General features: G+C 48.9%; 1 protein-coding gene across 2 annotated transcripts in view; it reads left to right on the forward strand.

Moving 5' to 3' along the window:
• Window positions 847-18,787, forward strand: part of PPP1R16B (protein phosphatase 1 regulatory subunit 16B) — a 109,306-nt gene continuing 91,365 nt past the window's right edge. Inside the window, exon 1 of one of the 2 annotated variants that reach the window (XM_018057861.1) lies at window positions 847-956. The gene's annotated coding sequence lies outside the window, so the exon portion shown is untranslated. Of the gene's footprint in view, window positions 957-11,944; window positions 12,161-18,787 lie in introns of those variants that run through there. The other variant, XM_018057862.1, reaches the window with a different exon arrangement.

Genomic DNA, 18,787 nt, shown 5'->3' on the forward strand with positions numbered 1-18,787 from the left:
ATGGATTTGTTTCCCCTTTGTTTGTTAACTTTCTCTCCTCTTCCTGGGGGGTAGGGTGGAGAGAAGGGGCTTCTCAATACCTTGTCCTGTAGAGAAAAGATGGTGCTGAGTGCAGGGGCCTTCAACCCAGGAAAAAGGATTGGGTTAGATGACAGGGGCCACGGGTTGTGTTTTGCTTTCTATTTTAAGCGTTAGATCTCAGGAAGGCAGCCCCTTTCTAGATCCTGCACCTCCCAACCAGGGGCAGACGTCAGTGGAGGTACAACCACTTCCTTCCTCCTCCTCTACAACTCGGTCCCTCCCAGAAAGAGGAAACGATGTGATTCTACGTCGCAGGTCACGGCCCCCCATGCTCCCACTAGTCTGGCTCTCGTCTCCTACCCCTCAGTTGGGGGACCAGCTCCCACAGACCTGTCCCCAGGGCAAACCCTGGCTGGGCTCCTTGACGTCCTAGGAAGCCTTCTGATTCAGGCTTCAAGGTATGAGGACACATGAACTGCTGGCACCGGTCTTAATGCTGTGTGACTTTGGGTGGTTGACTGCAGCTCTCTGGGCTTCGTGATGCCCTTCCATCAAATGGGAGCAAGAATACCGTCCTGGGCTTCCCCCTTTCCAAAGCGGTGATGTTGAAGGGTGGGAGGAAGACCGTAAGGAAAACTCTTTCCCGACCCCTGGTCGCGTCTCACCTGCTTTCAATTTCTAGCTGCTCAGAGGTGGTGGTGGAGGGGGATGAGGGACCCTTGCCGGGAGCTCGCGTGCCGTCCAGGTCGAGCCGAGAGGATGCCCACCCCCTTCCCGCGAGCTCAGGCCCCGCCTCGGGGGAGGAGCCGAGGGGCGGCGCGGAGGCCCGCGGCCGTGCAGAGCTGGCTTCTGTCGCCGCACCGGCAGCTGCGGCTCGGGGACTGAAGGACCGAGCCAGGGCCGGGAGCCGCCCGGGGCAGGGCTCGGGAGAGCGGGTGAGTTCCCCGGCGGCATCGCCGGCTGCCCTGCGCCCTTTGGCTTGACCAGGCTGGGGATGAGGATCGCAGCGGGGAGGTGGACCCAGCCTCTGAGGGTCTGGCTGGGGGTGTGTGTGGAGAGAGCTTTGACGAAGGGCCAGCGGCAGGAGATAACTGGGGGGGGGGGGGGGGGTGGGAGGGAGACTGGAAAGGCGGGTACCAGGCGAGCAGGGCTGGGGAGTTGGGTTGGGATGGGGGCGTTCTCCCGGGTCTTGCGCGCCAGAGACGAGGCCACGGTACGGGGCGCACTGGCAGGTTGCTGGCTGGTGTCCCCGTAGCCGGATCTTGGGGCGGGCAGGGGGCATCTTGGAGGATTCTGGGCTCTTGGGCCGCCTTCTGCCTAAGGGGCGCGGTGCTGGGCAGAAGGAGCCCCAACCGGCAGCAGACAGTCCGGGCTCCCAGTCTCGGGGCTAGCACGGGGGCGCCGCCCCCTCGCGTGGCGGCGCTCGGTCCCCGCAGGCGGTGGCAGGGCGCCGGGAGCGCTCCCTGCCTGGGCGGGAAAGGTCCCCAGGACAGGCGCCCCCGCGTGCAGACCCGCCCCCCGCGGGATCCGGCTGACAGCGCCCCGCGGGAGACCCCAGCGTGGTTGTTCCCTACCTTCCCGAAGGGCCGCCGTGCGCCGGCGGCTGGGTCCCCCGCGCCTGGAGCGCGCCTCTCTTCCTGAGTCCCGCGCATCGACTCCGGCCGGAGGAGCGCCCCCGAACGCCTAGGATGGACTGAGTCTGTGCAGCCTTCCTCCGAGAGGGCGCGCAGAGGGGTCTCCCCAAGGTCACCCGAGCTGCCCAGACCGTCCCGCGTGGACAGCTAGAGATGCGGGGTATTCGCCTTCCCTGAGGCCGGCAGACTCCACCCCCCGGCCCCAGCTACCCCGCTCCCCACCTCTGCCACCTCCTCCAGTTCGGACCGGCTTAGCGGGAGATGCTGATGATGCAGTTCCCAGCCTCGCGCGGATAATTGGAGCTTTGAATCTGGCCCTCCCAGGAGGGCCGCGCGGAAAGCCCGAGATTCGGAGCTCCCGGGCATCTCAGAAACCCAGGGAGAGAAAGACGCGGCTCCTTAAGAGCTTCTCAGAACCGAAAGCCGAGCTGCTTGCGCGCGCATGTGATTGAATTCTACATAATGGGCCGCTGTTCTCGCTGTCAGAAGCGCCCACCCGCTCTCGGCGGCCCTGGGCACCAGGTGCCACCTCTGAATCGCCCTCTGTGGAGGACTCGAGGCCCTGGGGTACCAGGCACCCTTGCCCGCCGGGCTCTCCCGGGAAGGCGCCTGCCGTTAGCCTCCTGGGCCGGCGCGGGTACTACCCTGAGGGCCCTGCCATTTTCTGTGGCTGGTGAAGCACCGGAGAAAAACCCTCTGTGTGGGAGGCCTCCTCCGTGGCTGGTCATAAGCATTTTAGCTTAGCCAGTGACTCGCTTTCTTCCCGAGGGCAAGGCACTTGGCCTCGGAGAGCCTCAGTTGCCCCTAGGAGATGGGGCTAATCAGGCCGTGGGATGATGGGGGCAGGACCGTGTGAGGTCCTGGCAGCCGGATGCTCCGAGGTTAATACCCGGGCCTTTCAGAAAGCTTTGGAATGGGGCGTGTCTCCTTTTAGGCAGGAGCAGAAGTGGAGCCCTGGTGGGTGGTTCTGCAGGCGCTGGGGGAGTTTCCACATCTTCCTCCCTCAGCTTTGTCATCAAGAGGCAGCTTGCAGGCGGCTGGTGGGCGCTGGTGAGTCCTCTGAGCTCCCAGCCTGCTCCCGGGCCTTCCCACACAACTCGCCTCCCCAGCCCCTCATCTCCCACCTGTCACCAGGATGTCGGAGGCAAGATGTCAACCAGGCCACTTTGGACCTTCCACTTCGTGCTTTCCTGTGAACTGGAGTCTGTCCAGCGGTGCCCCTCTCCCTGGAACCTTCCTGACCCCCCTCCTGGTCCCAGCTCATCCCAGCCTCTGAAATGTCTTCTTCAGGAAGACCACTTGATCCTTGCTCCCCCATCTTTTGGTCTCCTCCCACTGTGCCACTCATCTGCCAGGCTCTGGGTTGGGGCTCCCGGAATCCCTGTGTTCTCTGAATCTTCCCTGGCTTGGAGAGACATGGCAGGCAAGGTCCAGTGCACGCACAGACTTTGTTCTCTTTGGTAACTGACACAGGAGCGGAGGTTAAATTCTAATCCAGCTGTTAAGTTCGGGAGCTGGAGCCATGGGGCTAAGAGGATGCTGACGCAGGAAAATGGGTTTTCCCCCAAGGCAGTAACCTTCTGCAGAGCATCTTTGTTCTCTTTGGAAACTAGGGCCCCAGGTTCTTCTCAAACCCTGCTCCATACCCAGAGTCAGCGTTCTCTAATCAATGGAGTCTGAGGCCAGCCTGGTTTTTTTGTGGGTCATGGAAGGCAGTACCTGGATTCCTGGGCTGTGTTTGGACTTTCAGGAACCTCAGCCAACTTTGACTCCTCTGCCAATCTAATTACTCCTACCCCCATGCCACCTGCACCTGGGACATGAAGCACTCAGTGGAGTGCGTCCCAAGTAGTATTCTTCCAGCAGAGGCTGGGATGGTCTTTTTTTTTTTTTATCCTGAGTTCATCCTAGACATTGAGATTTTAATTTTTTTGGTTGTGCTGGGTGTTCGTTGCTGTGTGCAGGCTTTCTCTAGTTGTGGCGGGTGGTGCATGGGCTTCTCATTGTGGGGGCTTCTCTTGTTGCAGAGCATAGGCTCTAGGTGTGGGGGCTTCAGTAGTTGTGGCACACAGGCTCCATTGCCCCGCAGGATGTGGAATTGTCCCAGATGCCAGGGATCGAACCCGTGTCCCCTGCATTGGTAGGCAGATTCTTAACCACTAGACCACCAGGAAAGTCCCGAGACACTGGAATTTCAGGAGGGCTAGGACAAGCCTGTCTCCTACAGAAGGCCACAAAGTTGGAAGAGCAAGGGAGCCAGATAGGTCTAGTTCAAATTATAGCTCTCTACCTAGAAGCTCTGTGACCTGGGTAAATTATTTACTCTCTCTGACTCCTGGTTTTCTCATCTGTAAAGTGGGAGTGATAGTAATGCCTCCGCTGTGGGGTTGTGAGGATTCTCTGAGCCCTTGATGCATAAAAAGTGCTTAGTGCAGCACCTGGTAGGGGCAGGAATGCAGGAAATGATTATCATCACCACCACCACCATTTCCTCTTTTGCACTGGCCTCTCGTAGATCCCCTCCGCATTCCCTCCCAGTCCAGGGGAAGGCAGAACTCTCTGCCTCTAGCTAACAGGACAGGGAAAGCCCCTCAAGCCTGGGGGGGAGAGGCGGTTGATTTCTGGGAATCCAAGTCCAGCATCAGCCTGTCTCTAGAAGTCTTCATTTCACCTTTCTCCTCTGGCTGCCATTTTGCAGGGTCTGTTGATTCATTCAACAGATGTTTACTCCCTTTTAGCCATTGTGCTTAGTGAGGGATTTCAAGATGAATAAAGCAGCTCTCAGGCTTCTCAGTCTACGGGCAAAAAAGTGATAGTGAGAACACAGCTTCACTGGCAAGAAGAGAAGTGAAGAGTAGAGGGAGGGATGAACAGGTGGCCTCAGCTAACGAACCCAGGCTTCATTCCTGAATCTGCCACCTCACAGCCAGCTGGTGATGGACAGATGTGTTACCTCTGAGTGGTGATGTGAGGAGAAAAGGGAACCACGTGGGTAAAGGAACCACCTCAGTTCAGAGCCTTCTAGATATTAATCACTGCTTACACATGTTGGCTGCTTTTTTTTTTTTTTTTTTACTTAGTTGGCTGTGCTGCGTCCTCGTTGCTTCGTGGACTTTTTTCCTCTGGGGGCTACTCTAGTTGCAGTGCACGAACCTCTCATTTCAGTAGCTCCTCTTGTTGTAGAGCACGGGTTCTAGGTCACAAGGGCTTCAGTAGTTGCAGCGCTTGGGCTCAGCATTTGCGGATCCCGGGCTTTAGAGCGCAGACACAGTAGTTGTGGTACATGGGCTTTGTTACCCTGTGGCATGTGGGATCTTTCTGGACTGGGGATTTAATCCATGTCCCCTGCATTGGCAGGCAGACCCTTTACCACTGAGCCACCAGGGAAACCATGGCTGCTATTATTATTAGTCTGCAGTGATCAGTAGCAGGTGGGCAAATTTTGCTGTCGGGGCACATTTGAGCCCTTCGGACACAGTTTTCCAGGTGGCAGCTAATAAGGTGGGGTGGAGGGGAGTGGGCAGCCTGAGCTGAGAAAACAGCTTGTGCAAAGACATAGAGGCTTAAAAAGTGTTTGGTGTCTTAGAGAGCAGTGGGCAGAGTTAACAGCTAGAGAGCCATCACTGTAGGGCATGATGGAGGCGAGGTCAGGGAGCACGAGGTCGTTCTGCTAAGGGGTCCGGAATGATTAAATGCTTGTTCACCCAAAGCAGGCCTCCTGCAGCTTATGGAGCCATCTGAAACCAGTCTAGAGTTTACTTCTGCAAAGGAGGAATGGCTGGCCTGTGCACATTTGCGGATACGTTAACTGTCCTTTCCTCTTCCTTCTACCTGGAAAGCACAGGTGTTCCCTCCTTCTTCCTGAGATGTTTTTGCTACTTGTGCACCCATGTCTCTCACGCTGGGACTTTTCTCATTTAGAGGAAGGGGATGTGGGTGGATGAAGAGCCACCATCTCGCTCCCTTGTTGACCATAAGAGGGTACTAAGTGCTTTTCTGGATGTTGGTCACTGTCCGAGGTCTTTGCTTATATTGCTGTTGAATCCTCATACAGACTTACTGAAGTAGATGCATTTATCTGCACTGCACAGAAGCGAAAATAGAGGCATAGAGGGTGAGGTGATTTGCTAAAGGGCTTATAAATGGTGAGAACTCATGTCTAGAGGTCTCTGAAGTTGCTCTGTGCTTATGTGTACCACCTTGTGCATGCTCTTGGTAATGCTGCCTGCAGAATGTCTGGCTTCTTTCACCATGCACCCCCGGATGCTAGACTGCAGGCACCTTGGTGATGGGTCACAGTGGGGTGTGCTCTGGGTATCTGGCGACTACCCTAGTCTCTTCTGGTGTTGACTTTTGGGAAGTTCCTGAGTGCAGGCGCTTGGCGATAGGGAGCTATTCTTGGATGTCTCAGAATTCAAGGCAACCTTCCTGGGCCCGCTAGTGTCCCACAGATGTGCTTTGACGCAGGCAGTTTGCAGCTTGATTGAGGCAGCAGGTGGTGACTGAGCTCCACTGTGGCCCCAGGAAGGAATGAGTCTTTTAGGATGGCGGGTTAGAGCATCACGTGACCACACACCCTACCTGTTTACAGAAGACATCAAAACAAAGGCTCGAATTTCCTTTTCCACAGGAGGCAAAGTTCAAGGCCAAGGTTCAAATCCTGCTTTTGCCTTTCACTGGTTTTTGGCCCTCGGCCAATTTTTTCACTTCTTTGCACTTCAGTTTCTTCATCCAGAAATACGTATCATGCATGCATGTATGTGTGTGTGTGTATAATTCAGGGTTGTGATAAATAAAGATTTGTAATCCAACATAAAATCGACTTCCACATCATAGATATATTGATGTAACATCCATAAAATTTTCCTCCATGGTGCTTAACATAAATGTGATTGTATGGCTATTTGTGGTCATTATTCTTTTACCCTCTCTCTCCCACGAGGTCAGTGGTTCTCAGCTGGGGGGCAGCTTGGCTCTCCAGGGGACATTTGGCAATGTCTGGAGGCATTTTTGGTTGTCACAAGTGGGTAAGTACAGAGGGGGCAGGGATCTACTGGCATCTAGCACGTTGAGGCCAGCGAGATACCCTGCAGTGCCCAGGCAGTCCCCCTCAACAAGGAGTTGTCCAACTCCACATGTCAATAGTGCCAGATTTGAGAAGGCTTATACTGGCCTTGAGGCCCCTAAGGTCAGTGACTGTGTGTGTGATTCATTCAGCCCTGTGTCCCCAGTTGCCCAGCATGATGGCGGGCACACAGGAGACAGTAAGCATTAAAGGGATGAATGAGGACTTGGAAGGCCTCATGTCTCTTGGAGTCCAGGAGGTTTGGCTTGTAGGACATTTTGAATGAACAGGAGAGAGACACAGATGAACTTGAGCGATGAACGTTGGTCATTTAGGCCAAAGAAATTCAGACCAAAGCTGTTTTCCTTCCCGCCTGCCCGCCAAGGAGGCACTTGGGGGCCCGAATTATCTGAATTGTTCTATGATCATGGCTGCACTTTGCTCACATAGACACAGGTCCGCCCTTTATCTGGACAGGCAGGCTGGGGCGGGGGAAGGTAGGTGCTCACAAGGAACACCCTCTCAGCGGGGCCCCTGGGATTTGCCAAGCTGGGGTGCAGCTGCTGTTAGCTTCCTGTTTTTTTCCCTTTCTGGTGGAATGAAGGAAACCACTGAATGGCTGTTTTTCCACTGACATTTACAGCAATGTGATAGGCCTTGGATTAAGGAGGTCAAGCTCCAGTGTGAAATCTGCCTGATAACTTGAAGCTTGGCCAACAGGAAGGCATGGCTTGTTTCCTTTGGGCATTTGATGTCTTTGGATGGCTTTGGCTGGGGAAGTAGGGGTCACAACTCTGTACAAAAGACGGGAATGTTTTACGTCCCAGAACTACAGAGGCCAAAATTGCTGTCTTTTTTTTTTTTTTCTTTTTCTTTTTTTTGGGAAGGTTTATTTTCACATGGACTTTGAAATAAATAATTCATCAAAACGAAGGTTCACCGTGAGCCCTAGGCTGGCTGCTACATCAAGGCCATTAAAAGGACCACGCTGTTTTTCTGGGCCTCCCTGGGAGTCTGAAGGAAAAGACTGGCCCCATAGGGTTTTTGGACAGATTAGAACTGCACATGGATTAGAACTTTTCCTGATGGGGGAAGGGGTCTCAAGCATATGCCTCAAATTTGCTCAAAAGCTTGCGGGTTTCTGTAAGAGACAGAATCTGATTCCTTAGGTCTGGGGCCTGGACATCTGCATTTAGAATAACCTCTCAGAGGGAGTCATGTGCTGCTGGTCTGTGAACTGCACTTCGGGGAACAAGGGTCTGGGGGTACCCCAGGTCTGCAGCTGAGGGGTCCCCAGTGTCACGCACTCAAGCAAATTCAGCCTGTCATGTCTGCTCGCACAGCCATCTGCTCTGTGGGCTGGCTTGCAGGAGAACAGACTTACTGTGCCCCTTCTCTGTGTGCTCAGACCTGGGACTGAGCATGAAGGAAAGGCTGCTTGCTCCCAAGGAGCTGTGGAAACACCAAGAACAGGTGCATGGGGCTTCTGGTGCTTCCAGAAATGTGTGTCGGGGGATAGAGTGTCTTGGGTCCCCTGGTCATCTGGGGCTTGTTAAACACACAGATCCTTGGGCCCTAGACCAACCTACCTGCGTCAGAACCCGCCATGGTGGGGCCCTGGGAGTCTGTATTTTTCAAAAGTGTGCCAGCCAGATTCACAGCCAGGTTGGCAGAAGGGAAGGAAGCCAAGAGGAAGAGCTGGCAGCATGTGGAAGTTCACTGCTCAGGAGGCCGAGTGTAGGGTTGTAGAGTTGAGGACTGCCTGATGGCACCTGGCTGATAGAGGGGCCAAAAGCTAGCCTGTTCCACTTGCCAGGCTTTGTAACCCTGCGGGGTTGCATCTGCCTGGGAGGAAGGGCACCTTTTTTCTTTTTTCCCTTATTTATTTCTTTTTTGGTTGCCCTGAGTCTTCGTTGCTGCTCTTGGGCTTTCTCTAATTATGGCGAGTGGAGGCTACTCTTCATTGCGGTGCACGGGCTTCTCGTTGCGGTGGCTTTTTTTGTGGATCATGGGCTCTAGAGTGTGGGCTTCAGTGGTTCTGGTGCACAGGCTTAGTTGCTGCACAGTACGTGGAATCTTCCTGGACTAGGGAATGCACCTGTGTCCCTTGAATTGTCAGGTGAATTCTTATCCACTATACCACCCGGAAAGTCCCTTTTTCTTAATAATAATGGTTAACATCTAGTTCTTATCTTATGAGCCAAGCACTGTTTAACTCTTTGTCCTCCTAGCAACTCTTTAGAGGTGGCCTTACTATGACCCTGATTTTACTGCTGAGGAAAGTGAGGCACAGAGAGGTTCCATGATTTGCCCCAGGTCACACAGCCAGTCAGTGGTGGAGTTAGGATTTGAATCCAGGCTGTCTTGCTTCTTAAGTCCTTGCACTGAATCATGACGCTCTCTGACTCTGGGCAAAAATGCGGTTGCATTTCATAAGCTGTCCCTGCCCTGAGGGAGTGCCTTTTTCCAGTTCTTCCTCAGATGGAGGAAAGGCTGGCAGTGACTTTGGCTAGCTCTGGAGTCAGACCTGGGTTGGATTCTTCCCTCTCCCACTTAATGTATCCTTGAGAAGTTATTTGCTAACTTCGCTGAGCCTCAGTTTCCCCATGTGTAAAATAGGAATAATAATAGTATGAGATGATATGATTATTTAACCTGTGTTTGGCACATAGGGTGTACAGGATACATACTAACAATAATTATTAGCTTAGTATCCGTACAGTCAGCCTCTGGGAGTCGTAGCTTCAGAAGGGATAGGCGAGAGGAGCCCTGTGTCGCTTACGTCCCTGGTGCTCGGTCCGTCGTTTGTTCACCCTGGTTACTTATGTCTATTACTTACTGAGGCATTCCTAGCCTTTGCTTCTTGGCGCTGGTTGCAGGCCCCCGTGTCCATGCCAATCCGGTGAGTTCTCAGAATTTCTTAGCTCCCGGAACATTTTAGAGTCTCAATCAGAGCAGGCTTTATTTCCTGTCATCCAAGAGCAAGTAAAAGGCACATATTCTCACACTTACTTTCTTCAGGGCTCCTGGCTCTTCTTTGGTGACTTTCTCTGTCCCCAGCTTCCTTTCTGGAACTCTGTAGCCATCACCTGCTCCCCCATAAACTGGGCAGAGAGCAAACTCTTTAGAGTCATTGCCTACTGCCTTATAAAGAAACAGAGAAGGGGCCTTCCTTGGTGGTCCAGTGGCTAAGACTCCGTGCTCCCAGTGCAGCAGGGTGGTGGTTTAGTTGCTCAGCCATGTCCGACTCTTGCGACCCCATAGACTGTAGCCCTCCAGGCCCTTCTGTCCATGGCATTTCCCAGGCAAGAATGCTGGGTTGCCATTTCCTTCTCCACCTGATGCGGGGAGCCCGGGTTCAATCCCTGGTCAGGGAACTAGATCCCAAATGCTGAAAAAAAAGATCCTGCATGTGTAGCTAAGACCTGATGCAGCCAAATTAAAATAAAGAAACAGGGAAGAGTTTCTCCAGAATTCCGTTTATTTTCTTCTTCTTTTTTTTTAACATAGGAAATCAAGCTTTTGTTTTCTTATTGCTTACTTTATGCTTTTTAATTATAAAAATAAAGAGAAACTCATTATTAAAATTCAAGCAGTACAGAAATGTGGAAAATGGAAAGGGAAATTTTCCCAGTGATCAGCCATTCCTTTTTTCCTGGAAGAAATCGCTGAATGTTTTATGTCTTTCCATAAATTTCTTAGGCATGTACAAATCCACGTGCATTTATGTATATCCTATCCTCTTTACTTGTTAACACGTCTATACAACCCTTTCCCGAAACTTCCCTTTTCAGCTAATTTATCTTAGCACATGTCGACACATATAGGTATGCCTCAGTCCTAAAAGCTACATGATATTCCCTAATAAAAATTTACCATAATTTGTTTTCTAGTCCCTTGCTTGTGGTGAAGATTATTTCCGTTTTTTCCCCCCTGCATTATAATGCTACGACATCCTTGCTTATACAGTGTATATCTTCATACACTTGGGTGATTTTATCTGTAAGGAAACTCCCCTGCAGTTTGAACTATGACATTGTCAAATTGTCCTCCCAAGAGGCCAAACCAGTTTTGTTTTTTTTCTTTTGGACGAGCCACAGGGCCTGTGGGATCTTTGTTCCCTGATCAGGGATTGAACCCCCCCGCCCGCCCCCACTCCCCTACAGTGAAAGCTGAGTCTTAATCACTGGACCGCAGGGAAGTCCTGAAAACCAGTTTCTATTCCCTAGACCCTGTGTGTGAATGCTTCTTTCCCCCAGGCGTTTCTCTAACATTGAGTACTGAGTACATTCAATTTTTTTTCCAGTCAGATAGGAATAAAATAGAGTGTTTCTGAGTCAAGTTCCACAGTACTTCAGATTTTATGATCATTTAGACTGTGGCTACATATTGTTAAATATTCAAGAAGTGCATTTTACCTGGCCTGATGCTTGAAATTAGAGATTAAAAAATGAACTTAAACCAGTTCCCTGCCTGGTTGGTCCCCATCTCCTGAAGGAAGCAGACACATGGACAAATAAATGAGAACAAAGAGGTGTGGTTCCAGCTGTGCTAGAGAAATGCATAAGTGAGGTTCTCTTTGACAGACTTCATGAATATTACAAATGAATGTGTAAAATACAGCATACTCTGTGCCCCAGTGGGAGGGGCGATACTTGACATCCTCAAAAGAAAATGACTTGGTAGAAGCAGAAAAACCATGTAGCTTAGCCCTCGTGGTGGCAGCAGCAGAGGTGGGCAGCTAGGAAGGGATAAAGTAATTTTGAAATTGACTTTCTGGTGGTTTCCATGTTTACTAATGTTTGAGGGAGGCTGTGCAGAAACCCAGCTGAGTTTGCAGCTGGTTCTGATTATTGCTCACTGTTACCTGGGCAAGTATGTATGTTAGTCCAGAAAGAGTGAGAACAAAGGTACAGAAGGCTGGCTTTAAAAATCCACAGCCTTGGAGCCCACGGGGGGTTGGATGTGGGTGGCATGAGTTGGCGGTTACCCCAGGGATTACAAGGAGGTGTGCTTTGAATGCACCCATTGTAGACTGCATACACAGAATGGGTGTTGAATGAATGAGTGAGCATCAAAGATGTCTCTGTCCTATAAAAGGGCCTCCTACTCAAAAAGAATAGTTCCATTTAGAAAGGGCTGTGACCACCTGATCTTCCCACCTGTGGGGAGCCACGCCTTAGCTATACATTTTCTTTGGGCCACCTGTCGCGGATAGCTCTTCATCCACTAGGAGATCTTGAGAACAACACAGGCCATGGCAAGGAGCAGTTGAGAATATCTGAAACAGTGCTGTGGAACGGAGCTCACCATCATTTTACAGCAAAACTTCTAAGCCGGGATCTATAAAGCCAACTGTACAGCGTGCAGAGTTGAAAAGAGACTGTGGAGCGGAGGCGGTCCGGGGTCACCCTTTTATGGATGGCAAGGCAGGGGCCAGGTAAGGCACATCTTGGGTCTGGCCCCTGTCTTTCCCCGACCGCCAGGTCTGTTTGGTCTGGTTTGATGCTAGAGCTGTGGTTCCAAGCCAGAGGCCCACTCCCGATGATACAACTGATGGAATAATGTCAGTGAGTTTTAGTCTCTTCATCTCCCACCCTCCTGTCCACACGCTCCCATTTATTGAATGTCTACTGCATGCTGGGTAACTCTAGGGTGCAGTCCCTGACCTTTTTGGCACCAGAGACCAGTTTTGTGGAAGATAGTTTTTCCATGGGGTGGAGGGTGGGGGGTGAGGGGCTGGTTTGGCACATTACATTATTGTGCACTTTATTTCTATTATTGTGATTATATAATGTGATATACAATGAAATAATTTTACAGCTCACCATAATGTGGAATCAGTGGGAGCCCTGAGCTTGCTTTCCTGAGATCCAGACTATGATGCAAACGATGGGGAGTGGCCATAAATACAGATGAAGAAGCTGCCCTCTTTCACCCACCGCTTACCTCCTGCTATGTGGCCTGGTTCCTAACAGGCCACAGACTGCTATTGGTCCATGGGCCTGGGGGTTGGGGACCCCTGCCCTAGGGTGGGATGGAAAGGTGAATAACATATTTCTTGTCTTTTGAGAGCATCTAGTCCAGTGGAAGAGGCAGGTATGAAATTAACAATTACAGCCAGCAGTCCATGGGGTTGCCAAGAGTTGGACATGACTGAAACGACTTAGCACACACACACAGTTGAGAGCCACAGTAGAGATGTGGTGAGACTCTTTGGAACTAGAGGAGAGAGAAACCCATTTGGCACAAGGCAGATAAAGAGCAATTCAGAGGGAATAAAAGGAGCATGGAGACAATATTGTGTAAATGAGACAAGGCAAGTCAAGTGCTGAGCACAGCGCCTGAAAAGCATTTAAGAGATGATAGATACTATCATTACAGCCCTGGGGTTAGCTCTTAAAGAACAGGACGAGCTTGCCAGGTGGAGAGAAAGAAGGGTATCACCACCGCACAGAACAGGTGGTGAGTGTGGAGGAGTGAAAACTCCATAGCTTCATAGAAGAGAAATCTAAATCTGTGTTCCAATCTTAGTTCTGCTACTCACTAGGTATGACTTTGGAGGTGTCAAGATGAACCTCCCTTTTCCTAATCTATCTACTGGGGATAATGAGACCTGTTTTTGTCTTTATTTTTTGACTTAAAAAAAAAACTTAATTTATTTGGCTGTGCCAGGTCTTAGTGCAGCACGTGAGGTCTTCGACCTTCATTTCAGCACACAGGATTTTTAGCTGTGGCACTCAAACTCCTAGTTGCAGCGTGTGGGACCTAGTTCCTTGACCAGGGATTGAACCCGGGCCCTCCGCATTGGGAGCGCAGAGAATCTTAGCTGCTAGACCACCAGGGAGATCTCCAGACCTGTTTTTAAAGGCTCCCTGTGGGAGTTAAAGTTAATTTATGAGGAGTATCTGACACATAGTAGAGTTTCAGCTAATGGTGGCTACCATTGCAGGGGTGTGAGTCCATCAGACCTACTGAGTATAGCCAGAAAATTGAGTGTTTAGTGGACTGAGGGTGGAGAGGGAGGTTAGGATGGCCAGAGATAAAACTAAGTATGTCAAGGCCAAATACTGGATGGTCTGGACTGTGAGGCTAAGAAGTTTAGACTTGACTCCAGGCCATGCGGAAGTGTTAAATGCTTCCCTACAGGAATTTCCTGGCGGTCCAGTGGTTAAGACTCTCTGCTTCCACTGCAAGGGGTGTGGGGTTGATCCCTGGCTAGGGAAGAACCTGCATGCCATGTGGTGTGGCCAAAAAAAAAAAAAAAAAAAAAGCTTCCCTACAAGGGAAATACAGGATCAGACTTCAGTGCAAAATGAAAACTCTACCAGTGGTGTAGCTTGTGGGTTGGATGGTAAGAGATGGAGGCAAGCGATCATTTGGGGAAATGCTGCCTCTGACATTCCTGTCTTGGCAATCCACAGCTCACATTAGCCAAGTGAAAGCTCCATTAAGTCCTGCAGACAAGTGCTGCCTGGAGAGGCAAATCAGGGCAGTGATTCAGTGCATGGGCTTCAGTGTCAAGGCCAATGTGAATTTAAACCCTAATCCTGCCTTATACGGGCTTCCCAGATGACACTAGTGGTAAAGAACCCGCCTGTCAGTGCAGCAGACATAAGAGATTCGAGTTCAGTCCCTGGGTCAGGAAGATCCTCTGGAGGAAGAAATGGCAACCTACTCCAGTATTCTTGTCTGGAGAATCCCGTGGACAGAGATGCCTGGCGGGCTATAGTCTATGGGGTCACAAAGAGCTGGGCACAACTGAAGCGACTAAGCATGCACGCAGGCACACAGCTGACTCGTACTGGCTGTGTCCAGTTCAGTTCAGTTCAGTTGCTCAGTCATGTCCGACTCTTTGCGACCCCATGAACCACAGCACGCCAAGCCTCCCTGTCCATCACCAACTCCCAGAGTCTACCCAAACTCATGTCCATTGAGTCGGTGATACCATCCAACCATCTCATCCTCTGTCATCCCCTTCTCCTCCTGCCCTCAATCTTTCCCAGCATCAGGGTCTTTTCAAATGAGTCAGCTCTTCACATCAGGTGGCCAAAGTATTGGAGTTTCAGCTTCGACATCTGTCCTTCCAGTGAACACCCAGGACTGATCTCCTTTAGGATGGACTGGTTGGATCTCCTTGCAGTCCAAGGGACTCTCAAGAGTCCTCTCCAACACCACAGTTCAAAAGCATCAATTCTGCTGGCTGTGTGACCTTGGGCAATTACTTAACCACACTGAACTTTAGTTTAACTCTTCTTTAAAATGAGGATTAATAGTACCTTTCTCACAGACTTGTTGTGGTCTTAAATGAGATAATGTAGATAAAGCATTTAGCCTAGTTCTAGGAATGTAGTAAATGTTCAATGAAAGTTAATCATTAAAATTTTAAAAATTGTTTATTTCACCACAGAACTCTTTTTCCATGTAATATCTATTAACCTCCTCTGGAGCTCCTAGTCTTCTACAGAAACAACCCTGCTTTAAACTTTCTGGAGAACCAGCAGCACATTCTGCTCCAAGAAATAAACAGTGAAGAGGGTTGCCAAGTTCTAACACAGTGGTTCTTGGATGCACATTAGACACACCTGGGGAGCTTTTTAAAAATTTCAAGGCCTGATGTGTGCGTATGGCTGAGTCCTTTCACCGGTCACCTAAAGCTACCATAGCATTGTTCATCTGCTCTACCCCAATGCAAAATAAGAAGTTTAAAGTTTGGAGAAAAGTTTTTTTCAAGGCCGGGCTGCAGGTAAATTAGAATCTCTTGAGATGGGACCCTGTATTTTTAAAATTGTAATATTTTGTTAAGGTAAAGCAAATACAGGAAAGTGCGCATATCCTAGGGCTTCCCTTGTGGCTCAGCTGGTAAAGAATTTGCCTGCAATGTGGGAGACCTGGGTTCGATCCCTGGGTTGGGAAGATCCTCTGGAGAAGGGCACAGCTACCCACTCAGTATTCTGGGCTGGAGAATTCCATGGACTGTACAGTCCATGGGGTTGCAAAGAGTTGGACATGACTGAGCGACTGTCATTTCACTCATACACATATTCTAAGTGAATGAATTTTCACAGATTGAACATGCCCAGGTAACCCATTCAATGTAGGACTTCCCTATATTAGTACTTCCCTGCCGATTCAGTGGTTAAAACTCTGAAGTTCCATTGCAAGGGGCACGGGTTTGATCCCTGGTTGGGGAACTAAGATCCCACATGCTGCATGGTGTGGCCAAAACAAACCAACCAGAATATAATCAGTGCTCTAAAGGCCTTTCTTATGTGCATTCCCAATCACTCCCACCTCAAAACCGTGACTTTGATTGATGATAACATAGATTCTTTTTGCCTGTTGTTGAACTTTACTTAAATGGAGTCATATAGTATGCATTTTTGTGTTTGGCTTATTTTGGTTAACAGTGTGAGAGATCCAGAGTGTGGTGTGTTATTGTGTATTACTCATCCGGGCTTCTGGACTGTGTTCCACTGTGAGTACACCACAAGTTTTTTTTCCAGACTCAAGTTGGTGGACATTTTGAATAGTTTGTACTTTGAGATTATTATACAAATAGTGCTGTTAACATTCTTGTAAATGTGTTTTGGTGAATGTATACAGAAATTTCTGTTGAGTATATTCCTATAAATGAAATTGCTGGAGTATAGGCCATCATATGTTCAGCTGTAGAAGATACTGTTTGAGCAGTTTTTTAAGTGGCTGTACCAATTTATATTTCCGTTCAGTTTATAAGAATTCTTGCCAACGACTGGTATTTTCTGTTGTCTTTTAAAAAAGGCCATTCTGGTGGATATATAGTAGTCTTGCTCTGGATCTTAATATAATTTCCCGGCGATTCCAACATGTAGCCAAGTTTGAGACCCTCTTTCCTAACAGGTTTTGAAAAAGCAAAACACGAACTAGTGGAACTGTATAAAGAGATGTTATAATGGCAAGTGCCTCCCCATGGCTCCTCTTTGACGTCTACACCCAGAGTTTTTTATAGACCTGATCTGTCTAATCAGCAGGGGAGGATGCTTTTGTGATGGAAGGAGAATGTAGAGGTGTATTAAACCTGACAGCCTGTGCCTCATTCCTGTGTGCTTTTTATGGGCAAATGGTTCCTGATGGGAGTGATCTGGAAGCTGGAAAGAGCCCATGACAGGACTTCAATCTCTTCTTCCAATTTAAGGCCTGAAAGAGAAGCTAGGATGTGAGAAGTGACGAGTAGTCTATACAGATGCTGTCAGATGAAAATATCTGCTCTTCAGGATCAGGGGTTAAGGGTTTGTTTTTTTTTTTTAAGGGTTTAAGATTTTATGTTATGTTTTTGCTCTCCAAAGCTTGCCCAAGACCTGGCGCTTGGAAGATGCTCCAGGAAAAAAAAGTAATTGAAATTGACATTAGAACTATGTAACTGGCCCTGATGAAAAGCATGACTCACATGGATGCAGAGGAAGGTGTTGGTGTGGATTTAGCTGATCTGATAATTAGCTTTGCATCTCTTCTTTGTGCTTTCTGGTTTGCAGTTGCTATTTCATATTTGCTCATTTATTACTAGCATATTTTCCTTTATACCCTTAAAGGAAATAAAGGATCATCTTGAAGTAGATCTCTATTGATTGCCTTTCCTCTTGAGTTTGAGTCATATTTTCCTGTTTGCTTTTTTTTAATCTGACTGCACAAAGGCATGTGGGATCTTAGTTCCCTGACCAGGGGTCAAACGTGCGCTCCCTACAGTGGAAGCACAGAGCCTTAACCCTGGACCACCAAGGAAGTCCATTTCCTGTTGGCTGGAAAAAATTTTTTTCTAGTAATTTTAGGTTACATCTTGAATATTATGAGTCAGACTTAAGAGACTCGAGGTTCTATTATATTTCTCAGAACAGTAAAGACTGTTGATTTATTTTTTTGGCTGAACTGGGTCTTAGTTGCAGTTCTCAGGATCTTTGTTGTGACATGCATGTGGGGTCTAGTTCCCCCACCAGGGATGGAACCTGAGCCCCCTGCTATGGGAGCAGAGTCTTACCCATGGGACCACCAAGGAAGTTCTAGTGATGACTTTAAAAAAAATCAATCAGCTGACTTGACCAAACAAATTTTAAATTCAATCTCCCCTGGGTAGGCAGCAGCTGAAATCTTTCTTCAGTTCTTATAGCCCTAGTTGGGCGGCTTGGAACCTGCCCTGCACTTGCATTATTCAGAGAGATTTGGACAGAATTTATACTCAGCATTTGGGGCTACCATCTGTGAACTCTTTTCTGGGATGCTTTCTCCTCACTTTCCAACTGTAGTCACCTGAACTCTGTCCTTTAATTCCACAAACGATAACAGCAAAGGTTACATCCAAGTTGTAGCCACCATGTATAACGCTGAGTGGGGTCTGCCTTCGGGTAAAAAGCTACAAAAACACAGACTTTGCCTAGTGCAAATTTCTGTCAAGTGTTGACTGCCCTTGTTTCTATCTGCTTGTGGCTGAATAAATCTTGCTGTTGTTCAGTCGCTAAGTCGTATCTGACTCTTTGCAACCCCGAGGACTGACTATCTAGGGCCTTCCAATAGGTAGTGTGTATGCGTAGAGTTCATAATAGTTAAATGTGAGGGGATGTGTCCTACAAGAGTTACTCTGCTGTTACGAGAGCAGAACTTTTCTGATCAATGATTTTGTTTACTAAGGGACGATTAGGACCCCTTGCTTTTCTGACTAGCACATAGTTGATGGCAATAAATGCTTGTCGACTGGCTAAATGAAAGCAACTTTAAATTAAAAGTGGAATTGAATTAGAGGAGAAAATTACTAGAAGAAAATCTTGAGATTGATAACTTTTTTATGACAGTTAAGCATAAAATATAGAGAGAGAGTTTGGTAATTTGCTGGAGAACATAATGAGAGGATTGAAATAATATTAGGGCTCTAAGTGTAGAGTAGACCACAGTTGCTAACAAAGTGAACCTGAGATTTCAACACGAGGAGATACATTCAATTGTGGGGGTAATATAACTTTCATGGGATTGAATCTATGGCTTATGGAGAATTTTAAACGGAAACAAAGCTGGTCAGAGGGGGAAGCAGAGATATGCT

Source organism: Capra hircus, chromosome 13 (assembly GCF_001704415.2).
Source record: "Capra hircus breed San Clemente chromosome 13, ASM170441v1, whole genome shotgun sequence".
Classification (NCBI taxonomy): domain Eukaryota; kingdom Metazoa; phylum Chordata; class Mammalia; order Artiodactyla; family Bovidae; genus Capra; species Capra hircus.